Source organism: Salvelinus fontinalis, chromosome 1 (assembly GCF_029448725.1).
Source record: "Salvelinus fontinalis isolate EN_2023a chromosome 1, ASM2944872v1, whole genome shotgun sequence".
Lineage (NCBI taxonomy): Eukaryota > Metazoa > Chordata > Actinopteri > Salmoniformes > Salmonidae > Salvelinus > Salvelinus fontinalis.
In genome coordinates, this window is record NC_074665.1 from 39,299,979 (window position 1) to 39,308,126 (window position 8,148).

The window sequence follows — 8,148 nt, forward strand, 5'->3', positions numbered from 1 at the left end:
TTGTCTGGCATGCCCTGTTTACCATCAACAATGATCTTTAATATTTGCCGATTGGCTCATGGATTGAGCCGTTCGTCAAAGGGGGGATTTAGGAGGAGGAGAAGATTTAAGAGGAGAAGATTTTGGCCCAATGGTTTTGCCCAGATTTTAACCAACGTGTTAAAAATAAATAAATATATGAATAAATTTTTTTTAATTAACAGTTCATTTATTATTGCGCGACATGTTTGTTAGATAAATCTTCTTGTCAATAGGGGGGCGCTATTTTCACTTTGGAAAAAATCGTGCCCAATTTAAACTGCCTCGTACTCTATTCTAGATCATACAATATGCATATTATTATTACTATTGAATAGAAAACACTCTCAAGTTTCTAAAACTGTTTGAATTATATCTGTGAGTAAAACAGAACTCATTTGGCAGCAAACTTCCAGACAGGAAGTGAAAATTCTGAAAATGGGGCTCTGTTTCAGGGCCTGCCTATTCAACTGGCTTATATTTATCGATATACATGCACTTCATACGCCTTCCACTAGATGTCAACAGGCAGTGGAAGGTGGAATGGGGTGTCTAGCTTGATCTGAGGTCGAACAAGAGCTTTTGGAGTGGCAGGTCAGGAATTTCCTTTCTCTACCAAGGCGTGCGAAGCACCTCGATATTGTCTTCTGATAAGCGTTCGGTTTACACAGCGAATATCTCCGGCTCTGATTTTATTTGATACATGTGATAATAACATCGTAAAGTATGTTTTTTCAACCGAGTTTTATCAGATTATCCTCTACTTCCTCAGAAACCCGGGTCCGGGAGCACCCCCACCAGTAAAAAAGCTGACTAGCATAGCCTAGCATAGCGTCACAAGTAAATACTAGCATCTAAATATAATTAAATCACAAGTCCAAGACACCAGATGAAAGATACACTTCTTGAGAATCCAGCCACCATTTCTGATTTTTAAAATGTTTTACAGGGAAGACACAATATGTAAATCTATTAGCTAACCACGTTAGCAAAAGACACCGTTTTTCTTACTGCACCATTTTTTCACTCCATCAGTAGCTATCACAAATTCGACCAAATAAAGATATAAATAGCCACTAGCCAAGAAACAACCTCATCAGATGACAGTCTGATAACATATTTATTGTATAGCATATGTTTTGTTAGAAAAATGTGCATATTTCAGGTATAAATCATAGTTTACATAGTTTGCAGCCCCCATCACAACTCTCACTAAAATGACTATAATAACTACAGAGACCATCGTGTATTAGCTAATTACTCATCATAAAACATTTCTTAAAAATACACAGTGTACAGCAATTGAAAGACACAGATCTTGTGAATCAAGACAATATTTCAGATTTTCTAAGTGTTTTACAGCGAAAACACAATATATCGTTATATTAGCTTATCACAATAGCAAACCAGACAACAGCATTGATTCCAGCCAAACATAGCGATAACGTATTCACCTCCAAAATAAATTAATTTTTCACTAACCTTCTCAGAATTCTTCAGATGACAGTCCTGTAACATCATATTACACAATCCATATAGGTTTTGTTCGAAAATGTGCATATTTAGCAGCACAAATCGTGGTTATACAATGTGATCAGTGGCAACAGGTCATGCATTCTGGCCGGCGCCATCTTGCAAAGGCACCTAATCTAATAAATAATCGTAAACTTGACAAAAAAATACAGGTTGGACATCAAATGAAAGATGCATTAGTTATTAATGCAACCGCTGAGTTAGATTTTTAAAATTAATGTTACTAGACATACAGTGTGCGTTACAGCCAGACTAGTGCCGCAATAATGGCGGACAAATCCGTTTACATTTTTCCACGTAAATACGGAATAACATCATAAATAGCTCTTACTTTTGGACGAGCTTCCATCAGAATCTTGGCCAAGTGGTCCTTTGTCCAAAAGAATCGTTGCTTGGTTGTAAAACGTCATCTTCAACTTCGGAATTAGCAGCTAACAATAGCTATGTGGCCACAAAATGCCCAAATCCTCAATACGCAATACTAAGGAAATTCCGAAAATAGCAATATACTCGCATAAACTGATATAACTCGGTTTAAAATAGCTTCGTTATGATGTTTCTAACACCTATATCGAATTAAATTACAGACGGATATATCTAAGGTCGATAACTGAGCGTTTCAAAATGCCATCCTGAGGTCTTGCTTTGCGTAATGGCGAACGTCGAAAGAGAGCTCCCCTCGTTCCTTGGCCTTTTATAAACTCTGAGAACTACGTAGAAACTCCATTCCAATTCTCATTGGTTACTGACATCCAGGGGAAGGCGGGTGCAGTTCATGCCGACCCATAGGATACATACAGAGCTTTAAACTGATCTGAGAACAGAGCCTAGTTTTCAGACCTTCGCAGTTCCTGTCATGGATTTTGCTGCCGAAAGAGTTCTGTTTCACCCACAGACATAATTCAAACGGTTTTAGAAACTAGAGAGTGTTTTCTATCCAATAGTAATAATAATATGCATATTGTACGAGCAAGAATTGAGTACGAGGCAGTTTAATTGGGGTACGAATTTGTGCTATGTCGAAATGGCACCCCCCTAGTGGCAAGAAGTTATTCAACGTTTATTGGGACTTTTGGAGTTTTCCGTTCTTTGCGTAGAGAGAAGATGGGAACGTTATCAAGCTTGGCTAGCATTGTGGCACGAATTCAACAGAGGAAAAGGACATTCTAAAACCAAACAACGATTTATTCTGGACCAAGGACTCCTTGTACAAGATTCTGATGGAAGCTCAGCAAAAGTAAGAACAATTTATGATGTTATTTCGTATTTCGGTGGAAAATGTTGATTCCTATTCTCTGCCGTTTTGGCGAGCGCTGTCTCGCAATAACGCAAGCTGTTTGTTATGGTAAAGTTATTTTTTTAAATCTAACACGGCGGTTGCATTAAGAACCAGTGTATCTTTCATTTACCATACAACAAGTATTTTTATGCAAAGTTTATGATGAGTTCTTTGGTCAGATTAGGTGAGTGTCCAAAATATCTCTGGAGATTCTGGTGAATCGATGCTACGTATTCACAATGTATAATCAGGATTTGTAGCTCTAAATATGCACATTTTCGAACAAAACATAAGTGTATTGTATAACCTGATGTTATAAGACTGTCATCTGATGAATTTGTTCAAGGTTAGTGATTAATTTTATCTCTATTTTGTCGGTTTTGTGCAAGCTATTTTTGCGGGGAGTAAATTGCATTGTATGTTTGGCTACTGTAGTGAGCTAATAGAAATATATATTGTGTTTTCGCTGTAAAACACTTAAAAAATCGGAAATATTGGCTGGATTCACAAGATGTTTATCTTTCATTTGCTGTACACCATGTATTTTTCATAAATGTTTTATGATGAGTATTTAGGTATTTCATGTTGCTCTCTGTAATTATTCTGGCTGATTCAGTGCTATTTGTGATGGTAGCTGCAATGTAAAACTATGATTTATACCTCAAATATGCACATTTTTCGAACAAAACATAAATGTATTGTATAACATGTTATAAGACTGTCATCTGATGAAGTTGTTTCTTGGTTAGTGACTAATTATATCTCTATTTGGTCGGTTTTGTGATAGCTACCTATGCGGTAGAAACATGGTGAAAATATGCGGTTGAGTCTTTGGCTATTGTGGTTAGCTAATAGAAATACATATTGTGTTTTCGCTGTAAAACATTTTAAAAATCAGAAATGATAGTTGGATTCACAAGATGTTTATCCTGTTTGGGCTGCAAGCCCGAAATCGGAACGACAATGACAACAGCTGCAGGGCGCGAAATTCAAAATCTATTTTTTTTAAATATTTAACTTTTACACATTAACAAGTCCAATACAGCATTTGAAAGATAAACATCTTGTCAATCCAGTCAACATGTCCGATTTTTTAAATGTTTTACAGAGAAAACACCACATATATTTATGTTAGCTCACCACCAAATACAAAAGTGGACAGACACGTATGGATATGATTATGATGTATGAATTATGATTCAAGTAGCATGCACAAGCCAACCGAAATAAACTAAAACCAACCTAAAGAACCCAGAAAAAACTACCTCAGATGACAGTCATATAACATGTTACACAATAAATCTATATTTTGTTCATAAAAAGTGCATATTTTAGCTATAAATCAGTTTTACATTGATGCTACCATAAATGCTAACACATAGCTAGAGTCTGAATCCAGACGGGAGTAGCCAGAGAAAATACATACACCAACGTCGGCTACTAATTACACCTCATAAAACATTTCAGAAAAACATATGGTGGATAGCTAATGAAAGACAGATATCGTGTGAATAAAGCCAACATTTCCGATTTTTGAAGTGTTTTACAGCGAAAACACAATATATCGTTATATTAGCTAACAACATAAGCTAGCATAAGGCAGCACTAGCATTGGTCAAGCGCTAGCCTAGCACAGTTAGCCCAGTTAGCACAGCACAGCTCGACAGATATATGAAAAAGCATCCCAAATTGGGTCTTATCTTTGTTGATATTCCATCAGAATGTTGTAACGGGGTCCAATGTCCAGTAGAGTCTTTAGTTGGGTTCCAGAACGAATTATTTCCCTCTTTGGTTAGCAAGCACAATAGCATTGCGGCGCTACTCTGCCTTTCTTCAAAAAATTCTTCCGTCGTATCACATCTAAAGTCCAGAATAAATTGCAATAATATAATTAAAGTATATCGAAAAAACATACTTTAGGATGATTTTGTGACATGTATCAAATAATATCGTAGTCAGAGATCATATTCACCGTTATCGACCTTCTTCCAGAAGCCGAGACCAAATTCTGCTTCGCGCCTGGAATTTTTTTTTAACTGCGCAGGTCTCACAAGAAGGTGTGTTATTCAGTCCATGGACGAGATATTCGACAGCTTTCAATTCTCACTTCCGCATTACAGCCTGATGAAGGCGTGTGACGTGTTTCTATGGTCCTAAGTCAAATGGCCTTTTATAGAGAAGGTCTTAAAGAGACACATCGCAGTTTGGAAATCTCAATTCGGCTGGGAAAATGGCTGTAAAAATATTTCTGTTCGACTTAGAGAAACAATTCAAACCTTTTTAGAAACTATAGACTGTTATCTATCCAACAGTAGTAAATATATGCATATTGTAAAATAAAAAGTTTCTTAGGAGGCCGTTTGAAAATGTGCACATATTTTCCAGTTTTTTCAATATTCGCCCTGCAGCCATAACCTTTCATTTGCTGTATTGGACTTGTGATTTCATGAAAATTATATTATATGATATCCCTGTCTCGTTAGGCTAGGCTATGCTAGTCAGCTTTTTTGATGAGGATGCTCCCGGATCCGGGATGGGTATCACTGAAAGGATAACATTGATAAGGGAACTCCACTGCAACCAGGAAAGTTCCCTACTCCAAAAGGACCTTTTGTCCACCTTGCTATGGATTTCATAGACATGGTAGAGAAAAAAGAAAGAAAGAGATACTGCCTGGTGATAATTGACAGGTTTACCAAGTGGGTGGAACCATCCCACTACCAACTGTGTTGCGTGAACAGTTGCAAAATTGCTAGTCTGGGAAATTATACTCAGGTTCGGAGTGCCTAAGGTTTGTCTACAGACAATGGGACCCATCTCATAGGAGATGTGGTTGCCCAAGTGGCAAAAATTATGAGTGTTGACCAGAAGTTTGTGTCCATCTATCACCCATGGAGTAACGGGATTACAGAGAGGGTTAATTAAATGATCAAAGGGGGGATTGCAAAAGCCTGCCATTAAAAAAAAGAGCTGAGTGGAATGCTTGCCCCTTGTCCTCATGAAAATGCGCAGCAGCCTTAACAAAGGTATTGGGTGTACACCTTATGAGATGTTAACAAGACGACCAATGAATACCCCAGGGGTGAGACCTATGACTGACCGACAGATAGACATAACTGAGACATAGTGTGACCATCTTGAGTACATGAAGGAACTAACTTCTGTTGTAAGTTTTCTCCACTTTCACACTAGGAAAGCAGCAGAACCGATCCCAGGTGAGGATCCAGATGCTCTAACAATCTGTATAGGAGACTGGGTGAAACTACGAGTCCATAAAAGAAAATGGAACCAACCAAGATGGAAACCATCCTGCTTGGAGGACACATAGGAGGACCCACCGATGAGGAGGGGCCAGAGGAGAAACGGGGAGACCATAGCCAGAAGAACCAACAGAGGGTTCAGCCACAGAACTTGAAGAGTCATCAGATGTTGAGGACACCATTATACACACATACTATGGTTGTGAAACAAGAAAATTTCAACCATGGAAACACACATGCAGGATATTTATTGTTCACCAAATCCTACCTGTTCTCTTTGTGGACAGGGATGTGGAGAATAATAAATGGGTGAAAGCAGTGACATACATAGGATTACAGGGGAAGGGGAACACATCTGGCACACGGGTAATGATTCTCCAGAAACCCATCTCCACAGCCTTTCTGTGGGGAACCCAGGTAATACCAATTGGAAATAATGATTTTGGATGTTAATTAACAATACTAGGGTTCGACAAAGAAACAGCAATTATACGATTCTGATGTTGGTCACTTGGGGGAAGGAAGCAGCATGGGAAGGTGGATTATCCAATAAGACAATAGGTAATAGTTCAGATGCAGCTCAAGAATTTAAGGAGGGTGGGCACATTGAGACTAAATGGCAAAGGTGGGCGAAGGTTCCTAGCGTACAACCAGGTAACATTTCCCAGCTGATTAAATGCATAGGACCTCCAAAAAGTACAATGGGGGGAGTATCTGACGGGTAGTAAATGATGTGTTGACAGGATTAAAACCCACGATAACTCCCCCTGTTTGTATCTGCAAACTCAGGGAATGTGGATGTAGGAAACACCACTAATTGCCTGTCTTACACAGGCCTAAAAACAGGTACCAGTAGTTTTGATGTACTGGATGTGCAACAATTGATAACCAGGGTAAATATGTCAAACATAGGCAAAGGCATGGAGACACCTCCGGATCATCTCTGGATCTGTGGGGGTAATGGCTACATTTTCCTCCTCATGGGATGGAAAGGATGTTATCTGGGATAAAACTGAGCTGACAGCAGCAACATTACCTGCTTCTGAGCTGCTGAACAGTTCTTTGCAAATTAGTATCAGATCGAATGGCAGGTAGAGACAGCCCTAGTAATGTTTTCAGGTGCAGGAGTGGAACTAAAGGGTAAGGGGATTAACAATTTGAAATACTCCATGCAGGCCCTTACTAATTTGAAAGTACAGGGTTTTACTCAGTTGTCACTAAATGTGCAGAATTTGAAGGCAGTAGTGACCAGAGACGAAATGGCACATATTGGCTAAAGACAGAATAGACGATGAAGATTACTGTGTCATGTTCCTTCCTGACTCCCTTGACAACATGACAGCTATTATTAATGACCTGGCTAAATTAGGTTGTACTCTGGGAAAAGCTGACAAATTGGACACTGGTTTAAGGGTTTATTTTCCTAGGTGCCATGATTGTTACACTTCTGGTAGGGCTACTGTGCTTTGCTGTTGCTGTATAATAAAGTGCTTGGCTAAAAATACTGTTGAACATTTGGGGATGGCACAAGAAGGGAGCAAACTTACTTCATGTGGTAGAAGGAGGAATGGGAGTATAGACAGACTCACCCCACCCCCACCAGCATTCCAGGAACCTCAGGAGTTGTTTCTCCCTTTAGCAGGCCATCCCTGGGATCAAATGGATCGGGGGGATTGCCAAATCTGTTTGATTTCAGAGGAGAACATTATGATTGATGGTGTGAGACTCTGGGTGAGTCTCAAAGGGGGGAATGATGGGGTCAAATTGGGTTGCGTGTTGGATCGTGTTGCGTTTTGGGTTTACAACTAATTTGGACCTTGGCTGTGATGGAGTCAAATTGGGGTCACGATAGGGGCTGAACCAAATGTTTGATGTATTATAATAATTGATTATTATATGTTGTATTAATAGAAGGGAAGGGGCTATGGGACCCCTCCTCCTCTACATTTATAGGGTCCTAGACTACAGATTAACAATATATATATTCATTGTAAGGATTTAGAATTGTTCCACAGTCTTTAAGTCTGTGCCTCTTATAAAGGAATGGATAAACAAAGA